Genomic DNA, 20,596 nt, shown 5'->3' on the forward strand with positions numbered 1-20,596 from the left:
ACATCATAAAATCTATGATTTTTTTGGTGCTCCTCACTTCCCTCATGCCTTAACTTTCCTCTACTACCCAACTTTAAGTCAGTCATTACAATAATTAACTTGTATTAACTTTTACCCTATTCTCATTTTGTCTGACTCTCTTGGTAGTAACAATCCTGGTTAAATAAAATTTCCATTGCTCCATACTCTATAGTCCATGTTTTTCTAGCTAACTTAATGTGGCTAGAACAGGTCCTAGGTCTTGTCACCAAGTCATTCTTTAAGAGAAATTTTGTAGTCAGTAGTGTTCAACCTCAGAATGTTTCAGCAGTTAAATTTTTCAGCACCCTTTAGGAACCTAATATTTTGCAGGATTATAAAAGTGTTATTATGTATATGAACATATCATAACTATTATGTCAATTATGGGATACCACAGCCAGCAAGTAGTTAGAAAGTTGTTTTCCATTCAGTAATGATAGCCTACTGTTGATCATGTTAATTATAAAATTTTCAATGTCAAAAGCAATAAAAATCAGGACAAATAACAGACACTGGAGAACATGCATATTTAACAAATAAATTATGCACATCATATATTAGAGTATATTTGCTAAAATGTTTAGGTGGTTTCTGTTGTGTGTGTGTGTGTGTGTGTGTGTGTGTGTGTCTGTTTATTTTTTTAACAGTCTATCAACTTGCTTTCATTGGGTATTTCCCCAAATGATAATCAACTGATCATTTCTCAGAAATAAAGGAAAAATCAAAGCTGTTATTTCATTCATTTTAGAGAGACAGTTTTGCATGACAACTGTTTTATATCTCAATGAAAGTTTTATTACAATATTAATAAATCACATTATACAAATATTTCCAATATTTCTAAACATGGGAACTCCTTTTGGAATTACTTTCTGGTATAGATCATATGGGCACAGTAGATATATCAGAAGCTCCCAACACATATGTGGTTTTAGTAAAGATGAACAAGTGAGTTGAAAAGTCAGGGTAAGGCCTACAGTATTTAGTGACATAAAGGATAGAAATACTATTTCATTAACTTTTGGAAATATTCACATTTTTTTACAAGTTGATACCATGCCAGGTATAACCAGAGACGATATACATTTTTAAAACATCCATATAATATTTTTATGAATGTCTTTTTAAGGCAATAATTTATTTATAAAACTATTTTATAGATGTGGATTTTAAGTAATGTTAGTTTAACACCCACATACTCAATTTATATATGCAATATATAAATGTATTATATATATTTATGTTCTTTCTGATGATATTTTTACTAGGTATAATCTTTTAAATGAGAAGACAATATGAAGTTTTACGGAAATATCTTAAGCAGTTGTTAATATTACATAGTTCACTACACTTGAAATACAGAGTAAAACTATGAAATATATATACAGTGAAGCTTGGAGTCAGATTCTGTATTACTACATCAGTACTCAGTTGCAAAGTGCAAAAGTTTAGATTGTAATAAGATATACTATATAGCAGAGCCACACAAAACATATTAAATGTAAGAAAAATCTTCAGCAACATTTTTGTGATATTGATTTTCATAATCATAAATATTATTTTGTTAACCTTATAATAATTTAAACTCTAAAAGCCCCAAAAGCTCATTGTAGTGATTTTTTCTTTATATCTTACTGGAGGCCCTATGCACAAAATTCGTGCATGGGTAAGATTCCTAGGTCTGACTGGTGATCAGGACTGGCCAGGGCCTTCCTTCCCCTGGCTGCTGGCAGCCAGCCCCATCCCCCACTGGCACCCATCTTGGCCTGGTGCTGCCCGTGTCCGCTGCCACCCACCTCCGGGTCCCCGTTCCCCATTGGGCGATTGGCACTTGCTAGCCACAGGGAGGGACCAGGAGGTTGGCCAATAGGCCCTGATCAGGTGATTGGGGTGGTCAATTCATGTCATAGCAACCGGTCATTCTGGTTGTTCCACCGTTTGGTTGCTAGGCTTTTATATATTTAGATACTTATGAAAAAGTTGGAAAATGTATTCTATTATTTTAAAATAACAATAAAAATGTTATAAAACCTAGAGAATGACATCTCTATGGGCTCATCTAAGGTAGCATTGAATGGTTCTTCTTTTGTGCAACAAAAAACCCATAGAAATAAAGGACACAATTTTTTTATAAAAATAATTTAAAAAGTCATACTTTAATTTTAAAGGAAGGATTATGCCACTATTGGCCATGGACATCAATATTTGGGTTGATAGCTTCAGAGGCTTCATGGTAGGGATATGAAAATAACATCCTTTTTCAAAGCCTGAAATCTGCATGAATTTATGCTTTTAGAAAAGTTCTGCTGATCAGCATAAGGAAGTTGTCAAGACAGTTACTTTCTGCCCAGGAAAGTACACAATGTTATGACATTCTTTCTATAACCTCATATAGAGATTTCTTATTAAAATATGGGTACATGAATCCAAATTTAATCAAATTAGAAAATATGAATGCCATGGATAAAGACTAATTCTCTCTATCACTACTGAGGAAGTAAAAGGAGAAAGTAGGATTATGTATAGAGGTAGGGTACTATTTATGTATATAAAGTTATACACATAAGAAGATATATAAACAAAGCTGATGGAAATAATAATAATCAGGGATAGATAACTTGCTTTACAATTGACAATAAAATATTTTAGTGTCTTGATCTCAATTGCATTTATATAACTTCATCACAAGTAATTAATTGAGGTAAATATTTAGGAACTTATTTACTGCACTCTGTAAGCAAATGCTAGTGAGAGCTCACAAAAGCACAGAATTATATTGGCTGTTTAATCTTTTTTTTGCTGATAAATATTATGCTTTGGATTAAAATTTAAAAATTATTGCAAAATCCAAGTCTTCAAGTGAATGTGTGAATAGTGAATTTCAGTAGTTTCACACAGATCTCAGCATTATTCCTTTGTATGAGGGAAAGCACAAGAAGCAGGTTCCTGCTATTTGATTATCTGTACATTTATCATCTGTCTTGTCTGAAAAATCCTCAGAGCACCCTACAGAGGACTGTGTAACTAAAAGGTTTTCTATTATATGTAATTTTAAAGAGCACAAATGATATGCAATCACATACAGTGTGAGAAAAATTATGACCATCACCATCTTGTCTGCAGAGAGATTCACATTTAGCCTCAATTTACTCCTAGAAAGCCCATCTTCTGAGGGTCACTAGTGGAGAAAGGGCAAGCTTCCTGCAACTCCAATTGGAATATGTCTACCGGCTGGTGACTGTACACATTTTACGCCCACACCTTGTAGATTTACCTGGGCAGAGAGGCCAGGTGCCGGGAACACAGTGACTGTGATCATCTTCCCATGATATTGTTCCTCTTGCTTTAGCTTACATTTCTAGATATTTCTGAATTTCTAGACATTTTTTCTGGCTTCCATTTGCATGGAATTATGAATGGGTATAAGATGAACCATTCACAGATAGCCTTCAGTTTTAGAAAAAAAAAAAAAAGGATATAAGAAGGAAAGGTGCACGCAAGTTGTTCTAAGAAAAACATGGGTGGTCGGTCTAATGCAAAGTGATAGCCTATTCTATTACCTGGATATTGAGAAACATTGTTTTTCTTTTTGTTCCACATGGTATCTAGGCCAGCATCACTTGGAAAAATGTTATTTCGTCCTGCAATTTTTCCTGGTGTTTTTATTTATTTATTTTTAAATTATTTTAATTGCAGTTATTGGGGTGACATTGGTTTTTTAAAACCATACAGATTTCTAGTATACAACTCAATACACTTCAATGGGATTAGCCAAAAGACATAAATATGTAACACATAGACACAGACAACAGTGTGATGATAGCCAGAGGGAAGCGGGGATGGGAGCTAGATGGAGGTGGGCAAGAGGGGTAAAATGGGGACAGAAGATACTTCGCTTAGGTTGATAGGAACATGATGCAGTGTGCAGATGATGGTATAGTGAGTCATCCTGCAATTTTTTTAAATACATTTTATTGATTTTTTACAGAGAGGAAGGGAGAAGAATATAGAGTTAGAAACATCGATGAGAGAGAAACATCGATCAGCTGCCTCCTGCACACTCCTTACTGGGTATGTGCCCGCAACCAAGGTACATGCCCTTGACTGGAATTGACCCTTGAGTCCGCAGGCCGATGTTCTATCCACTGAGCCAAACCAGTTAGGGCATCATTCTGTAATTTTATTGTCCATGCTGGTGTTGCTGGTAGGGATCTTTTCAATATTGGGCTGGGACTGAGGCCACTATGGGTGGAAAGGGAGCTCCTTATGAGGTCTAAGTGTGTGGCTCTGGTCTCTGAGGCTTTGTCTTTCTGTTTTAGCCCACTTCATCTCACTCCTCATTTCCTCATGGTGTCTTGGTAGTTATGAAAATAAACTTTACAGGTCTTAGCACACTTGTTGGATGGATCATTTCCTTTCTAACTAGATTTCTTCTTGTGGCTTTAGAGACTTCAGTTATTTTCTATTCAGAAATTATTATTAGACATATTCAAGAATTTTTATATATTCAGTATCTATTGTGTGCCCGTCTCTGCTCAAGAAACAATAAGGAACATGTCAGACAAAATCTTGCTCTGATGGAACTAAAATTCTAGTTGGTGGCAATTATTAAGCAAAATGTATCATTTCAGGCAGTGATTAATGGTAGGGGAAGTACTCATATCAGCATGGAGAATTGATTTGCCTAACTCTGACAAAATTTCCTGGTATGTTTAAAATATGTTTTGGTAGTATATAATAGTCAGTTTAAACATTTGGTTAGAAAATGCATATTATAACTGCCAAGGCTCCCATAAAATCAACCAAAGGACTTGTATGCATACATATAAGCATAACCAATGGACACAGACACTAGGGGGGTGAGGGCATGTGCTGGGGGGTGGGGGTGCACGGGGAGAGGTCAATGGAGGGGGAAAGAAGACATATGTAATACTTTAAACAATAAAGAGTTAAAATAAAATAAAACAAAACAAAACAAAGTAAATGAGGCTACACAGTGGTGATAACCTCCTGATTGTGGAGGAGTGTCAACCTTGGGCTGACCCTAAAATCCAGACACCGCAGACCTCATAGTAACAGAAGTAGTTTCTATTGCTAAATTAGTTATGAGGAGGTGTATTATTTACTATGTGTGTAAAAAAATTACTAGAAAGTTGGTGACTTAAAACACCATCAATTGGTGATATAGTTTTTGTGGGTCAGGAATCTATCTGGACATGGCTTAGCTGAGTACTTCCTCTGCTCAGGGTCTCCCAAGGCTGTGGTCCATGTTCTCATCTGGCACTCAGGGTCCTCTTTCAAACTCCGGGGCTATTGCCAGAATTCAGTTCTTTGCAGCAGGTTTAGGGCTGAGACTCTCAGCTCCTAGAGGCTGCCTGCCCACAGTTCCTCCCTTGTGGGCCTCCCCATAGGCAGTTACATCATGGTAGCTTGCTCTTTGAGGTCAACAAAGGAGTCTCTTATTTCAGTTAGAAGTGTGGAGTCATATAATCACAGAAGGGACATCTCTTCACCATTTCTATATAACACACTAATCAATGAGTAAGTTCATCACCTTTGCCATGTTCTACTAAAAGCAAATAATAGGGTTCTCCCATACACCAGAGGAGAACATTTAACAAACACCTGGATACCAAGGTCCATAAATTAATGAAGACCACCCTAAGGTCTGTCAGCCATGGGGTATCTGGGAAGAATAGAGGAAAACAATGTTTTTTCCTTTTATAGTTATAACTCACCTCAACCCACGCAGTTAGATGCTAAAATAGCACAATTCTTCAGTCAGGATCAAGTTGTTCTTATTCATACATTAAAAAGCATGGCCTCAGTTGAAGATGTCTAGCTCAGCTTGAGTGTCTGTTTCATTTCCTTCCCCAGACTCCATTCAAAATATGAAACGAGGAATTGTACAGCCAAGAGACCTTTGGGTACAAAAGAGGTTTCAACAAATATCTGGAAGAGAACTGAGAATGAGAGCCTATTGATGGATGGCACAGATCATGAAGTGGAGGCTCAGAATATAAAGAAGAGGGTGGATATGGACAACAGGACTCCAAAGGGTTTCAAGGCTATGAGGTCACAGGTCAGAGACTTCAGCAGGACTCTTGTCAATCAGAAACTGCTTATGGAGAGGTGTCAGCTCATCCCACTCTTATCTCTGTTGCCCCCACTAGCCCAAGCAGAGTGCACCCCATGTTAATCCGGTCATGCTGGTTATTTTTACAAGTTGTTATTACTTCTTAAATTTTAAACTACATAAAAATGCAATATTAAACCAAAATGCAGAGACCATGTCAACTTCCAGTAATATATCTGTGGGGTCTTATTCAAAGACATTGAGCTATAATCTGTTTCTCTAAGACACTACATTTTAATTGTTCCTTAATCTAGCAGTTATTTACAAAGTGAGGAATATCTTTCTTTACTAAAACTTTTCCTTAGTGACCTTTTTGAACAACACACTTCATCCCTCTTCATTATGAAAATTTACAAAGTGGAGAAAAAATAAACATAGAAATAAATTAGTTTGCTATAAATCTTTCCTTAAAAACAAATCAACATGGTTTTTATTAACTTTGGGGTTATTTTCTTAATTTTAATACCTTTTAGTTCATAGTGCAATACTATTGCATTATTTTTCATTTATGTTATTATAAATATGTTTGTGTAACTAAATATTATTGTTTATAGTTATTATTAGTTCATGTTTTAATGACCATAACTTATTTAAGCCCTTTTCTATTACTGCACACTTCAATTTGTTTCCATTTATAGCTCTTCTAGATTAAACTGTTGCAAGAATCCTTACACGATGTGTTTGACTCTTTGTGTGGAATCATAATGCAGGTCCTAGAACATAAATTGCTGCTTCAGGTTCTTATCCAATGTTCTTAAGGTATATTAAATAATTTACTTGTCCCCACGAAAATGCAACATTTCCCTTCTCAGTTCAGCTCCACCAGCATGGAGTATTACAAGTTTAAAAATGGAATCTCATTCAGAAATGTGAACAATACTGCACATTGCAGTAATTGGTGTTTTTATAGATTACCAATGAGGTTAAACTTTAGAAATTTGAGTTTCACATGCCTGTAAATCATCAGGAAGAGCTATCCCAGGCCATTGGGCTTCAACCTCTCCTTCCAGACCTTTACCTGTAGGGACTACATATCCTGGTGCACTGAGTCACTCTAGTCATCTGGGATTCTCCTACATCGTGTGTGTGTGTGTGTGTGTGTGTGTGTGTGTGTGTGTGCGCGCGCGCGCATGCGCACACCAATGTGTGGTCACCTCTTAGAAAGGGAAGAACAATTTGTACACATGCACCAGTCCCATGAATTTCTCTGGTTTCAGTAGCAGATGAGAATGGACTCCTAAATGTATATTTCAATTCGATTCTGTTTGATTTTGTAGTGATTGGCATTTCTTTCTGGATTCTAGTCCACTGTTAGTTTCTTGTGAATTTTCATCATTTCTTCATCTTTATAAAGATTGGATTTGGGGGTAGAGACAGCATCTGTACTTCTGGTCAGACAACACAGAAAAAAGCATTTTATTTTCTAGTTTATAGGAGGCCTGTATTGATTATTCTATTTATATTTACAGATCCCTATTCCACTCACACACTGCTCTTTATTTTCTTAGCAATTATCACCATCTAAAAGACCACATAAAGTACATATTTATTATTGTGTTTATCAGTTACTATTCTGTAAATAATGCTAGATATAAAGTCTACCAGGTCAGGAATTATTTCTGTTCTGGTCAGCTGACTAATCCTATATAATAAAGAGTTAATATGCAAATTGAACCTCATGCCCTCGCATCACAAGATCGCCGCCCCCAGGTTGTCATAAGGTGCTGCCCCCATGATGTCACAAGATGGCTACCACAAGATGGTCACCTCACATCATCACAAGATGGCCACCCCCCATGTCATCACAAGATGGCCACCCCTCACATCATCACAAGATGGCTGCCCCCACATTGTCACAAGATGGCCAGTGGAAGAGGGCAGTTGGGGGCCACCAGGCCTGCAGGGGAGGGCAGTTGGGGGTGATCGGGCCAGCAGGGGAGCAGTTAGGTGTCAATCAGGCTGGCAGGGGAGTGGTTAGGGGGTGATCAGGCTGGCAGGAAGAAGTGGTTAGGGGCAATCAGGAAGGCAGGCAGGCAAGTTGTTAGGAACCAGCTGTCCTGGATTGTGAGAGGTATGCCCGAGTGCCGATTTAGGCCTGATCCTGCAGGGATGGGCAGTCGGACATCCCCCAAGGGGTCCCAGATTGGAGAGGGTGCAGGCTGAGCTGAGGGACAGCCCCCCCCGCAGTGTGTGAATTTTGTGCACCAGGCCTCTAGTATACTATAAGATACTAAAATTGCACCCACACAGTAGGTAACCAATCAATATTTATGGGGCACGTGAGTTTCAAAACTGGTAAATGAGATATATAATAAATTCATAGTACTCTCTAATTAAAAGGCAACATGTTGGATATACTGTCTAGTCTGTGATCATGGGTGCTCAAAATTTACCCAATATAACCCTACCTGTGTTGCTCAGTAATTGAGTGTCCATGCATGCACTAAGAGGTTGCCAACTTGATTCGCAGTCAGAGCTCCTTGATGTTTCTATCTCTCTCTCCCTCGCCCTCCTTCTCTCTTTAAAATCAATAAAAAACATATTTTAAAAATTAACCAATGCAACCCGAATAAATTAAATAAAAATAAAATAGAATTTGAAACTTAAAAAAAAAAGAATCTCTGAGTAAAGGATTTTTTAAAATATCTTTAATTCCCACTTGTTGATAATATGTATTACTCAGATATTTAGCATAGTTATCTGACTATTTGTTGTTAGTTACCCTTATTTCAAGATAACTTAACTAGAAATAATAAAATGTCTTTACTGGACATGTGGTTCCAACTGAATAAAGTAAAATAAAAATGCCTTCAAATATCAGAAACATAGTAAAAAATAATTAAACACATTTTTCCTCAAAACTTGACTGATATTTTTATTTAATAAGCTTTCATTACAAATACATATTTTTTAAGATTCAGTTTATATATATTTTTCTTTACAAATAAATATCCAAAGAAATTTCCAAAGTGAACTAGAAAGGAGATGTCCCTGGGCTGCTGGTGGGGAGGTCTCTATGTTATAACCATGTTCCCACGGAGGAAAAAAAAAAAAATCAATTTGCAGGTATGTTTCTGCAGAACCTCAAAAATACATTTCAGAAGCCTAGCAACTAGTTATTGCCATTCTGGCAATTCTGTTCCCAAGCCTGGCTTTCTCAAGTCAAGTTTCTGCAGATTTGGTACCCCAGGATATGCAAGTCTTATGCTAGTTTGGATCTGATGTGAAAAAGAATCCCACTGTTCAAAAGCAAAGGCCTGTCTGAACAAATTGATATTTTTCCTCTTTCTGTGTGATAGAACTTAAGACTGACTGGGTTTCAAACAACAACAACAAAAAAAAAACACACAAAAAAAACAAAACAAACAAACAAAAAAAACCCTCAAAAAATAAAAAATAAAAACCCACGAAGATACTTCTTCTTCATAAGGAAAAAAAAAATTTAAATTATTCAAAATCTGCAGTGAGTTTTGGATCTCCAGCAGTATTTAGTTGATTCCCTACTATTCCCACTTACATATCTTGATCAAGATTGAATTTCCTGATGGCCTCTGCCTCGCCCGGGGGATACCGACTGCAAATTCAATAAAGATGGGAGAGAAGATGATTTTCTTTCTAACACTAGTAAATGGTGAACAATTCATATCTCCAGCATAAAAGCACGTTTATCCGTGCATTTGTGACATCCTTAGGAGTCTTTGTCCACCTTTCTAGTGCGTTTAGCACCCTATGGGAACTAGGGAAACTATAAGGAGGCCAGTCTTTGTCTGAGGAAAGTTGCTCTCCCCTAAGACAATCTTTTCTTCCTAGGTGAGTGTGTGTGGTGTGTGTGTGTGTCTGTGTGTGTGTGTGTGTGTGTGTGTGTGTGTGTGTGTGTGTGTGTATGTGCCTAGTGGTAAAGGAATCTAACAGATCTGTGATATAGCAAAAAGTAAATGCAATTCCTTTTGCGTGTTTGACCGTATCAAATGATGTTCAAGTAACCAGGTAATCTCACAAACACAGATAACAAGTCCCTTTAAGTCTAGAGGAAGCTTCTCTTTTTTCTTTTGCAATTTATTCTAATTAGTTAGAAAAAATTAAAATCTGAATATTTATTTATTTTTTAACTGAGTGCTATTGCAATTTTGGTAAGCTACTGCCTTGAGAAAAGCTACCGAGAAAGTAGGACACCGGTGACAGGTCTTACTCATTATGGGTTATTTCCTCTTAAATGTGTTATTCGTGTAAAGTGAGAAAATGTCCACTTTTTGCATAGAGTGTGTTTACTTCTTTTAATAGAGAGCGCTCAGAGCCCTAACAAAAGAGGCTGCATTAGCACTCATATTTCCGCCAGTGGTGTTCAGTGGCATTTCAGAGCCGATATCTGTGCTCAATGGGGAACACTTCAATATTGCTTTGTCGACCTTAGTAATACTAAGCAACCACATGTTGTGCAAAGCTGCCTATAAACATTACTCATGAAAAAAAAAAAAAAAAAGCCTTGAGACTCTTTCCAGCCTTTTCTTATCTATGAATGTATGAGAAACACATATTTTGGCAAATAACTACTTTAACATTGAAATGAAAGAATCTCTGCTAGCCCTGGTTTGGAGGCATATTTGATAAATTGTTTTAAAAAGACAACATATGCTACATTTTTCCAAAAGAAAAGCAAATAATTATTGACGTGTTTAAGTATATATGTTGCCTATGTTAATAGTATTTGGAAAATCTGGATTTTCTCAAAATATACAGATGTAAGTTGAAATACCATAAAATAAAATGTTAACTACATAAAGAAATTGCCAATGTTCTATCAAGTTGGTAAATCCCAGTTATCTTGACTTATAATTACTCATAGGTTAAGTAAAGCATTTCCTTTTTAAACTTCAGTGAAATCTTGCAAAGAGAAACAATATTTTCAGGATCATTTTGTATCATGCTTCTTTTGAACAAAGGCACGTTTCTTTTGAAAAGGATCGACTTCAGTTTTCTTGTAAAACTTTAGCTTATCTTGACATTTTGGATTGAATACAAGGGTTTTAAAAGGTAATTGGTTTTTGCAATGTTATTTTTGGAAGAAATATAGAAAAATGTAGCCACAATTCTTATAGTACATTAGTTGCACTATGTGGTAAGACAATTATTTATTGTAAAGGTTACAAATCTTAAGAGACACATCTACTGAATAAGGCTGCCCAAAAAGGTATTCATGTCTGTTTCAACACTTAAAATTATATCTTAGAATTGATAATGTTATAATTAATCACAACCTTATCTTGCCCTCAAGACTTCTATATTCTTAGGGAGAAGATATATAAAACTCTGTTTTTAAAGCTTTACGCAATCCAATTTTTCATTTTCTTACAAAAATAGTGTTATAACAGAAGAGGACAGCAATGTCTACTCCACTGTGACTTAAAGAGATTGTATTTGGTCTGATTACACTAACTTTTCTCTTGCAGATAAATCAACACTTTGCAATTGACTTTTTGTTATTAAATATTTTCACTTATATTTCATTTTTAATTATTGGCCTCAAAATTAAAAAAAGTAAAATATGAATTTTGATTCTTTCTATATTAAATTACAATATGATGAAGTCTATTACATTGAAATGAGCTAAATCTATCTACATTATATCAATAGGTGGCAGCTTTGGGATGGTGTCAGTATTTTCAGTACAAGTGGCAATACATTTTATTTTGTTATATTCGAAAAACAATATTAAGCATGGTATCTAAACCATTAGATTATTGTTTTTTCAAAAGTTTCAACTGCTCAGTGATTAACTTAATATGCAATTCCAGATAATTGTGAAAAACTTAATATAGATTACTTTATCAAACCACAGGCATCAGAAAATATCATTTTAAAACTATGGTAAAGCATTACCAAATATTTGCAAAGTCATTTAAAGCCCTGAAGAGAAGCTTATTCAGGACTGTTCTCTAGCCATATTTTTTTTTTTCTATTGATGTTAAACTTAAGTTTTGCTTTTGTATACCCTGAGGGGCCTAAGTGGCATATTTATGAAATCATTTTCTATGCAATAAACTGTGCAATGGCAGCATATTCAATAGCTTACTAGTTCAAAACTCTCATAATTCTGACATACAGGAAGGTTTTTCCTTTTGTTTCAGTGTCTTTCTTTGTTTTTGGGTGGGGGCAAAACATAAAGTGCCTTTATTCTGTCCTTTTCTATTTGTGCTAGAAGCAGATGTTAATATTTTACATACAATTTTTGTTAACCAATAATTGGCAATAAAGACAAAATAATTTACTGTTTCAAGATTCCTCAGTGTTAACTAATTAAACCAGCAGCAGGCCTGAAACACAGGACAATGGCAAACTTTCAGATAAATTAATTTTATGGAAGACCAGCTGAGTAATTGGACTCCAATTACAGGCAGTTTAGCTCCATCATCACCTTCATATATAATTAAATTCAATTGGTTGATACAGCTTCTATTTTTTTATGAGGCCACTTACCAGCTTTTTGAACCCCACTGTGACTTTGGATTCTGGCCAATCAATTATTAGTCATTTCTCTTTCAAATGGAAATGCTCTAGATTAGTCATATCTTCCATAATGGTCACATTAAAATATCTTTCTTTTAGAAAGTAGTGATATATTTGAATCGCTCTTCTTGATTTGACATAGAAAGGATATTCATTTACATTGAAATATAATAACATAAACACTGATGATAGAGCAGGCTGTAGGAATTTGAAGGCTAACAGAGATGAAATTCTGTATCATCTCATTTGCAGATAAAGTTTGTACTTTTATAAGACAGCAGAATGTACCTTTACTTTTTTTGTTGTTGCAAAAACTCACTCAGAAATCACTTTGCTTATTATTCTAAAGTTTAGGCTATTTAATTCTCTTGAAAGAGACAGTTTCTATGTTTTAGGAAATATATACTAATGTTATAACAAAACTAGGTTTATTTAAATATTTCTGTGAAAAGTTCAATGCATATATTGTGATAAATGAATGGATCATGAGCTTTTGACCTGCATGTGCATAAATTTTCTCTATTTGTGATAGCAAATGTATACTTAGTTAAAAGAATATTTTTTTTGTACAAGAAACTTTGAGGATATATTTGTTAGTGTTTATTAATTGTTCTTAAAGTCTATATTTACCTTATTTATCTAAAAACCTATTCTTGATAAAAGAGGAAGCATTCCTTTAAAAATAGGGGAGAGTATTATTATATGGGGGGAATGTTTTTGTTCACTCTAATCTGTAAAAATATAATTTGTAGACAAAAAATTAAAATATTTTCAAGGTCTTATTATCAGTCACAATTAAATATAAAATTGCTACACTGATAAGAGAGTTTTGACTATATTATGAATAACATATTTGTCCATAATCCATACTACATTATCAGTGGTAAAATAAAATGTATCACTTTTAAGGTGGTACCAGTAATAACCCTTAAAAATTCACTTGAATGACAAAATTACTTCCATTCCCAAATAAGCCAAAGGAAATCCAATATGTCAGAAGAAAATAAATTGGAGAAGCAAGGGAATAGTCTGAGATCAATAAAAGCAAAAAGTATATATATATATTTTTCAAGGAAACAATGTAGATAATTGAATGGGAAGCATTTTATTCTGTTGTCCCGTGGCTTTAGGTTGAAAGGTTTTGAATATTACTTGAAGTCTTCTCATCTACTCTCCTTTTTAGCTTCTGTTTTATGAGAAAATTCTGGTTTAAAATTTGGCAAATTATTAACAAGTAGTGAAACTTCTTATTCCAAATGATAGAATAATCCTATATAATAAAAGCCTAATATGCTAATGTCTGGTTGTCTGGTCATCTGTTCAACCAATCAAAGCATAATATTCTAATGATATGCTAAGGCTACTCAACCACTCGCTATGACGTGTACTGACCACCAGGGGGCAGACGCTCTGACCAGTAGGTTAGCTTACTGCTGGGGTCTGGCTGATGGGGACTGAGCGATAAGGGCTGTACATGCTCTGGACCCCTCCCACTGTCCTCCCCAGCTGGCCAACCTCCCATGTCCCTCCCTAGCCCTGATTGTGCACCAGTGGGGTCTCTTGGCCTGGCCTGCGCCCTCTCACAATCTGGGACCCCTCAGGGGATGTCAGAGAGCCAGTTTCAGCCTGATGGCGGAACGACCAGTGGCTATGATGTGCACTGACCATCAGGGGGCAGATGCTCAATGTAGGAGCTGCCTTCTGGTGGTCAATGAGCTCCAACAGGGGGAGTGCCGTTCATTCAGAAGCCGGGCTCAGAGCTGGCGAGCGCAGTGGCAGTGGAAGGAGCCTCTCCTGCCTCCACAGCAGTCAGACATCCCCCAAGGGCTCCTAGACTGTGAGAAGGCACAGGCCAGGCTGAGGGACCCACCCAGAGTGCATGAATTTCATGCACCGGACCTCTAGTCATTTATATTAATCTATAGGACAGTGATATTGTAAATATTATTTTCAGTAAAGTTACTGAAATAAAATTATACAGATTACATTTAATCACACAGATAATTTAAACTACATATATACAAAATGTTTATAAATATATATAAAACAGTTTATATTAAACCATACATATGTAAAGAAAAACTTAACTTAGGTACCTAATTAACAAAACCAATGTTAATATGAAGAGCATAAATTTAATAATGTGTATATCATGAAAAGCATATTTTCTAAACATAATATTATTTATTACCCATAATCTTCATACACAAATATGTAATTTAATTTTACATTTTATAATGACTAGTGGTCTGGTGCACAGATTTGTGCACATTAAAAGGAAATTAATTAGAAGATATAACAACAAAGACATGATATAAAAACATGATATGAAAACAACAAAAACATGATATAAAAATAACATTGATAAAAACAATAACTGATAAATTAATTAAACTTATTGTAATATCTCCCTGTGTACCACATTAAGAGTAAAAACACTTTCAGAGTGCTTGACTAATTTCCCTTGTGATGAAGTATTTACAACTTTAACTTTAACGTCACATGCTCTTCGAACTCGAGAGAAAGCAACATATAACTCACGATGTCCAAAAATAGGTGCAGGTAGGAATATTCCTACTCTGTTTAGATTCGTGCCAGGGAGAGCTTTATATGTACTGCACATGCACGAGTCAACGTTTATTTTTAAATTGCCAGTCCGTGTCATATGTACCAGCTGGTTGGTCAGTCGGATGGTCGAATGGTCAGATGGATGTACGGTCGGTCACTTAGCCTTTTAAATTTATACCAGAGACCCGGTGCACGAAATTCATGCATGGGGGGCTGTGTCCCTCAGCCCAGGCTGCACCCTCTCCAATCTGGGACCCTTTGAGGGATGTCCGACTACCCGTTTAGACCTGATCCTGGTGAAATTGGGCCTAAACAGGCAGTCAGACATCCCATTCACAAGCCAGGACTGATGGCTCACAACTGCTCACCTGCCTGCCTTCCTGATTGCCCCTAACTGCTTCTGCCTGCCAGCCTGATCACCCCCTAACCACTCCCCTGCCAGCCTGATTGATACCTAACTGCTCCCCTGCCAGCCTGTTTGCCCCCAACTTCCCTCCTTTGCCAGCCTGGTCACCCCTAACTGCCCTGCAGGCTTGATCACCCCCAACTGTCCTCCCTTGCAGGCATGGTCCCTCCCAATGGCCCTTCCCTGCTGACCATCTTGTGGTGGCCATCTTGTGTCCAGATGGGGGCAGGATCTTTGACCACATGGGGGCAGCCATCTTGTGTGTTGGAGTGATGGTCAATCTGCATATTACTATTTTATTAGATAGGATAGAGGCTTGGTGCATGGGTGGGGGCCAGCTGGTATGCCCTGAAGGGTGTCCCAGATCAGAGTGGGGGTTCCCTTGAGGCGTGGGGCGGCCTGGGTGAGGGGCCTATGGGGTTTGCAGGCCGGCCACGACCCCCGGCAACCCAAGCAGAGGCTCTGGTATCTGGGATTTATTTATCTTCTACAATTGAAACTTTGTAGCCTGGAGCGGAGCCACGCCTTCTGCTCACTCCCTGGTGGCAGCCATTTCTGTTGGGATTTATTTATCTTCTATAATTGAAACTTTGTAGCCTTAAGCAGAGGCCTGGGCTGGCCAGGGTGTGTGGAAAGCTTGGCTTCCTCCATCACTGAGGAAACCAAAGCCTCCCTCCTGCTCTCTCAGTGGCCGTAGCCATCTTGGTTGGGTTAATTTGCATACTTGCTCCTGATTGGCTGGTAGGCATGGCTTGTGACTTGTGGATGTAGTGGAATGATGGTTAATTTGCATATTACTCTTTTATTAGATAGGATAGATTCTATATATTTATTAAATATTTTACATATTTAGCAAATAACACTGTATCATTTATTTTAACTGTGCTTTTATCACTGGTTGTTCTTTTTCAAGATATATGAAAAAGTCCTATTGATATGTTTATATTTATAAAGAATTATCCTAATTAATTTATTATTTATTAAAAATCAATAAATTTCCACAGATCTCTATTTTTTGTTAAATCATGTCCCTTATAGAAATAGGATACATTTCCATAATATATCTGTAAATCAGTTTCAAGGGTTACAGTGGACCATGGTTGATTGTAATAGTCTTTGGTAAAAACTTAATATTTTGCTTTTAAATTACACTGTACTATATGGAATCTTAAGTCAATCCTCCTCCCATCAAAGAAACATTCTTATTAAACTCTAAAGGCTTGAATGGATAAGCATCACATTCCTTTTATGAACTCTTAAGCTCTTAAAAAGTTTTTTAGACAAAAGTTACTCATTACATACTACACAAAAGATATACATTCATCTAGAATATTTAATGATGTCAAGTTTAACTGTATTACCAAACCCAAACTGAAATAAGGAAATTGAGGCAGTCTCCAAATACTTCACAGTCCCATGTCAGAGTTGGCCTAACACAACTATTCCATATTGTGTAAAGGGGGGGCAATTCACTTATCCATATTGTAGCTATAGCAACTGTCTTAGTTAATTACTAGTAAAAAACATAAACTTCACAACTAATGCACTCTACTTAAAGTGTTTTTAACATATTGTTAATGAAGCTTAAAAGCAAAATGTGCGGGTCAGATAGCCTCTGCGTTCTTAAAATACATTACGTTAAGACCACAAATAAGGTTGAGGGTTTATCTGTAATATTTCTAAAATCTGGAGCATAAATTACAAGGAAAATGATTAACCATCCTCTAATTTTTAATAATGATTTTAACTTTTTTTGTTATTGTGGCATTTTATTTTATTTATTTATTATTTGAATTCATTGGGGTGACAATGTTTAACAAAGTTTTATAGGTTTCAGGTATATAATTCTATAACACATCAACTGTAAATTGTATTGTATGTTCACCCCAAGTCAAGTTTCCTTCCCTCACCATTTATCCCTCCTGTACTCTTTTCTACTTCCACCACCACTCTTCCTCCTGGCAATCACCATGCTATTGTGTCTATGAGTTGTTGTTTTTTTTTCTTTTTCTTTGCTTAATCCCTTAACCTTTTTACCCAGCCCCACAATCCCCACTACCTACAGCTGTCAATCTGTTATTCATCTATGAGACTGTTTCTATTTAGTTTGTTAGTTCATTTTGTTTATTAAATTCTACATATGAGTGAAATCATATGGTATTTATCTTTCCCTGGCTGTCTTACTTCACTTAGCATAATGCTTTCTAGGTCCATAGATACTATAGCAAAGGGTGAGATTTTTTTTTATGACCTAGTAATATTCTATTGTGAAAATGTACCACCATTTTTTGTTTTTTGTTTTTATTCACTCATCTACTGATGTACACATGGACTGATTCCTAATCTTGGCTATTGTAAATAATGCCGCAATGAACATGGGGGTGCATATATTATTTTGAATTAGTGTTTTTTAGTTTTCTTCTGATATATTTTCAGAAGTGGAATCTCTGGGTCATATGACGATTAGCTTTATTTTTTAACATTTTTAAGGTAACTCCATATTGCTTTCCACAGTAGTTGCACCAATTTGCATTCCCACAAACAGTGCACTATGATTCCCTTTTCTCAGCATCCTCACCAACACTTGTTTGTTGACAGCAAATAAGTTTAACTTTTATTTTCTGAATTATAAATATTGTCTTTGTTGCATTTTCTTGTATGTTTTAGAGCTAAACATAGCATTAAAATTGATATAGTTGTGATACCTTTGTAAATATCCTGGTTATTAATTAAGAGCGAAGGATCAAAGAGAAGGCAAATATTATAGGCATGCCTAGTAAAGTCTGGGTGACATAGGGAAGGTACTTGCCTGTCACATTGGCCAGAGTAGGTGCAGCCGCTGCAAGGGTGGGAAGATTTTAGATACATTAGCTCCTAAACGAAGGAGTTCCTTCTCTTGGTGATCTTGCTCTCTTGGGACTCTTGTTGTGGGGATGGGGTGCTCTCACACTTCTGCCTTTGCCCCCCTTAGCTCACAGCTATGTGGACCCCACACAATGGACTGATGGGCCACAACTAGTCTAATGCTATGCCGGACCCAGCTCCACCATGGAGCAGAAACTTTGGACACTGGCCTTGCTTCTAGCTTTGCTGAATCCCCAGATGTACCTCTTCCAGGACTGGTTTAAGGGGAATGAGAACCAGGGATGTAATTACATGCAAATAAGTATCACTCAAGCTCCCGTGAGAGTCTCAGAAAATTATTTTTCTCAAGATATCATAAAGACCCAACCCTGAGCATCCAGTGGGAAAAGGGCTAACCCATTCCACTAGTGGACACCCCACTTCCACTGATAACAGTTGAACCAATTATTTTACATATAAAGAAATTGAACACTAAAGAGGTAGAGGGCATATCAATATTTGATCAGAAAACTTAGTCTCATATTCAGACTTTTACAAACAAGTATGTTAATCTCACTGTACTTTGTGTAACTCCAAGTTTTACTTGTATTTTCTGCCTTGTGCTCATATTTGCATTTTCACATGTAATATGAACGTATCTAGTCAAATATTAACTTATGGTAAACATTCTTACATAGAAGTAAAAAACAAAACAAAACAACAACAACTGGGGATCTCTATTTTGAAGATATTCTTATGTTATCCTTAAATCTGTCTTTTTCTGTGGGGGACATAAAATAGTGAAAACAGACAAATACCATTTTCATATAGTCAGAAATGTTACCTAAATTATTTTAAAATATGTAATCATTTTTTTTCTATGAGACATGAAAAAAGATGATTGGATGAACCCTAGTTTTTTAAATTGAAACAAAACATAGCAATGATTTTCATTATATAAGACAGAAAACACATATAATGAATGATGCAACTTTTCATTTACTCTTGTTTAATCAGCGCAGGTGTGTTTTCTTTCACTTTGGGCGCCATCTTTAGTCACCATCTGCTATTATGTGACCTTGCTGTCCCTGGGAACTGAATGAGCTTCCAGGTATCATCTGAATCAGAAGAATGTGTAATAAGATGTCTGTCTGTCTCTCCTGATTCCCTAAGAAGAGCATAACTGAGGTATTCAGAGTGCCCCTCCACAAACATTCTTCTTTGCCTACCGTACAACAAAAGCTTGTGTGTGCCCTGGTGTCAGCTTAACAAAGTGCATTGAAAGTGCTGGCTTCCTGGGCAGAGAAGCACATCAATAACCCAGTGGGAAGTGGCACCGACAGAAGGTAAACACGGGTCAGTCAGGGGAAGCCTGGTGGGTGGTGAGGCACAGATCTTCAGACACAAAAAAGGGAATGACATCAGAGGGATTCATCCTTCTTTTTAACCTGAATTCTCAGTTATTAACCAAGGCATAACATCATATAGGCATAATAAAGGAAGGCTCAGCCACTTTCAGCTGCCTCGCAGATGGCATCTAAACGGCAGACTCTGGGTTCCTGTGAGAATTTGATGGTGGCCATTGTGTTATAAGAATTATTCAGCTGGGAGGGGTGGGAGTGGGGTAGAGGGACACATGAATGTGCTGGTTTAAATAAATGTTATTCAGTCATGTAAACCACTAAGTCTTGCCTAGGTCTCTGTCATTTTTTATTACTATACATGAGAGATTTTCAAAATTCTGGGCATAATTTTTCTGTCAAGAGTTGGTAAAAAAAATAATAACACTATGAAGCCATCATGTGTATGTCAAGGATTTTTCTTTTTCTTTTTTTCAGCTGAGCAGGACACCATTAGATTTACTTCCACTGGATTTAATAAGACTTTATTGCAAGATTGTTCCTTTGATATTCATATTATCAAAGAAGTCTATCCTTACTATTTTCTATGCTAACTATAAAATCAAGGGGAAACATAATTGGGAAATGATTATTCAACAGATGGAATGAAATGCTATGTTATCAGCAAAGCATGTGGGCATCATAAATGCAATAATTTCTGTGATCATTTCAAGCTCTTTTTCTGGGCTTACCTTAGCCAGGGAAGCAGCATAGTTC

The sequence above is a fragment of the Eptesicus fuscus genome, chromosome 8 (assembly GCF_027574615.1).
Source record: "Eptesicus fuscus isolate TK198812 chromosome 8, DD_ASM_mEF_20220401, whole genome shotgun sequence".
NCBI lineage: Eukaryota > Metazoa > Chordata > Mammalia > Chiroptera > Vespertilionidae > Eptesicus > Eptesicus fuscus.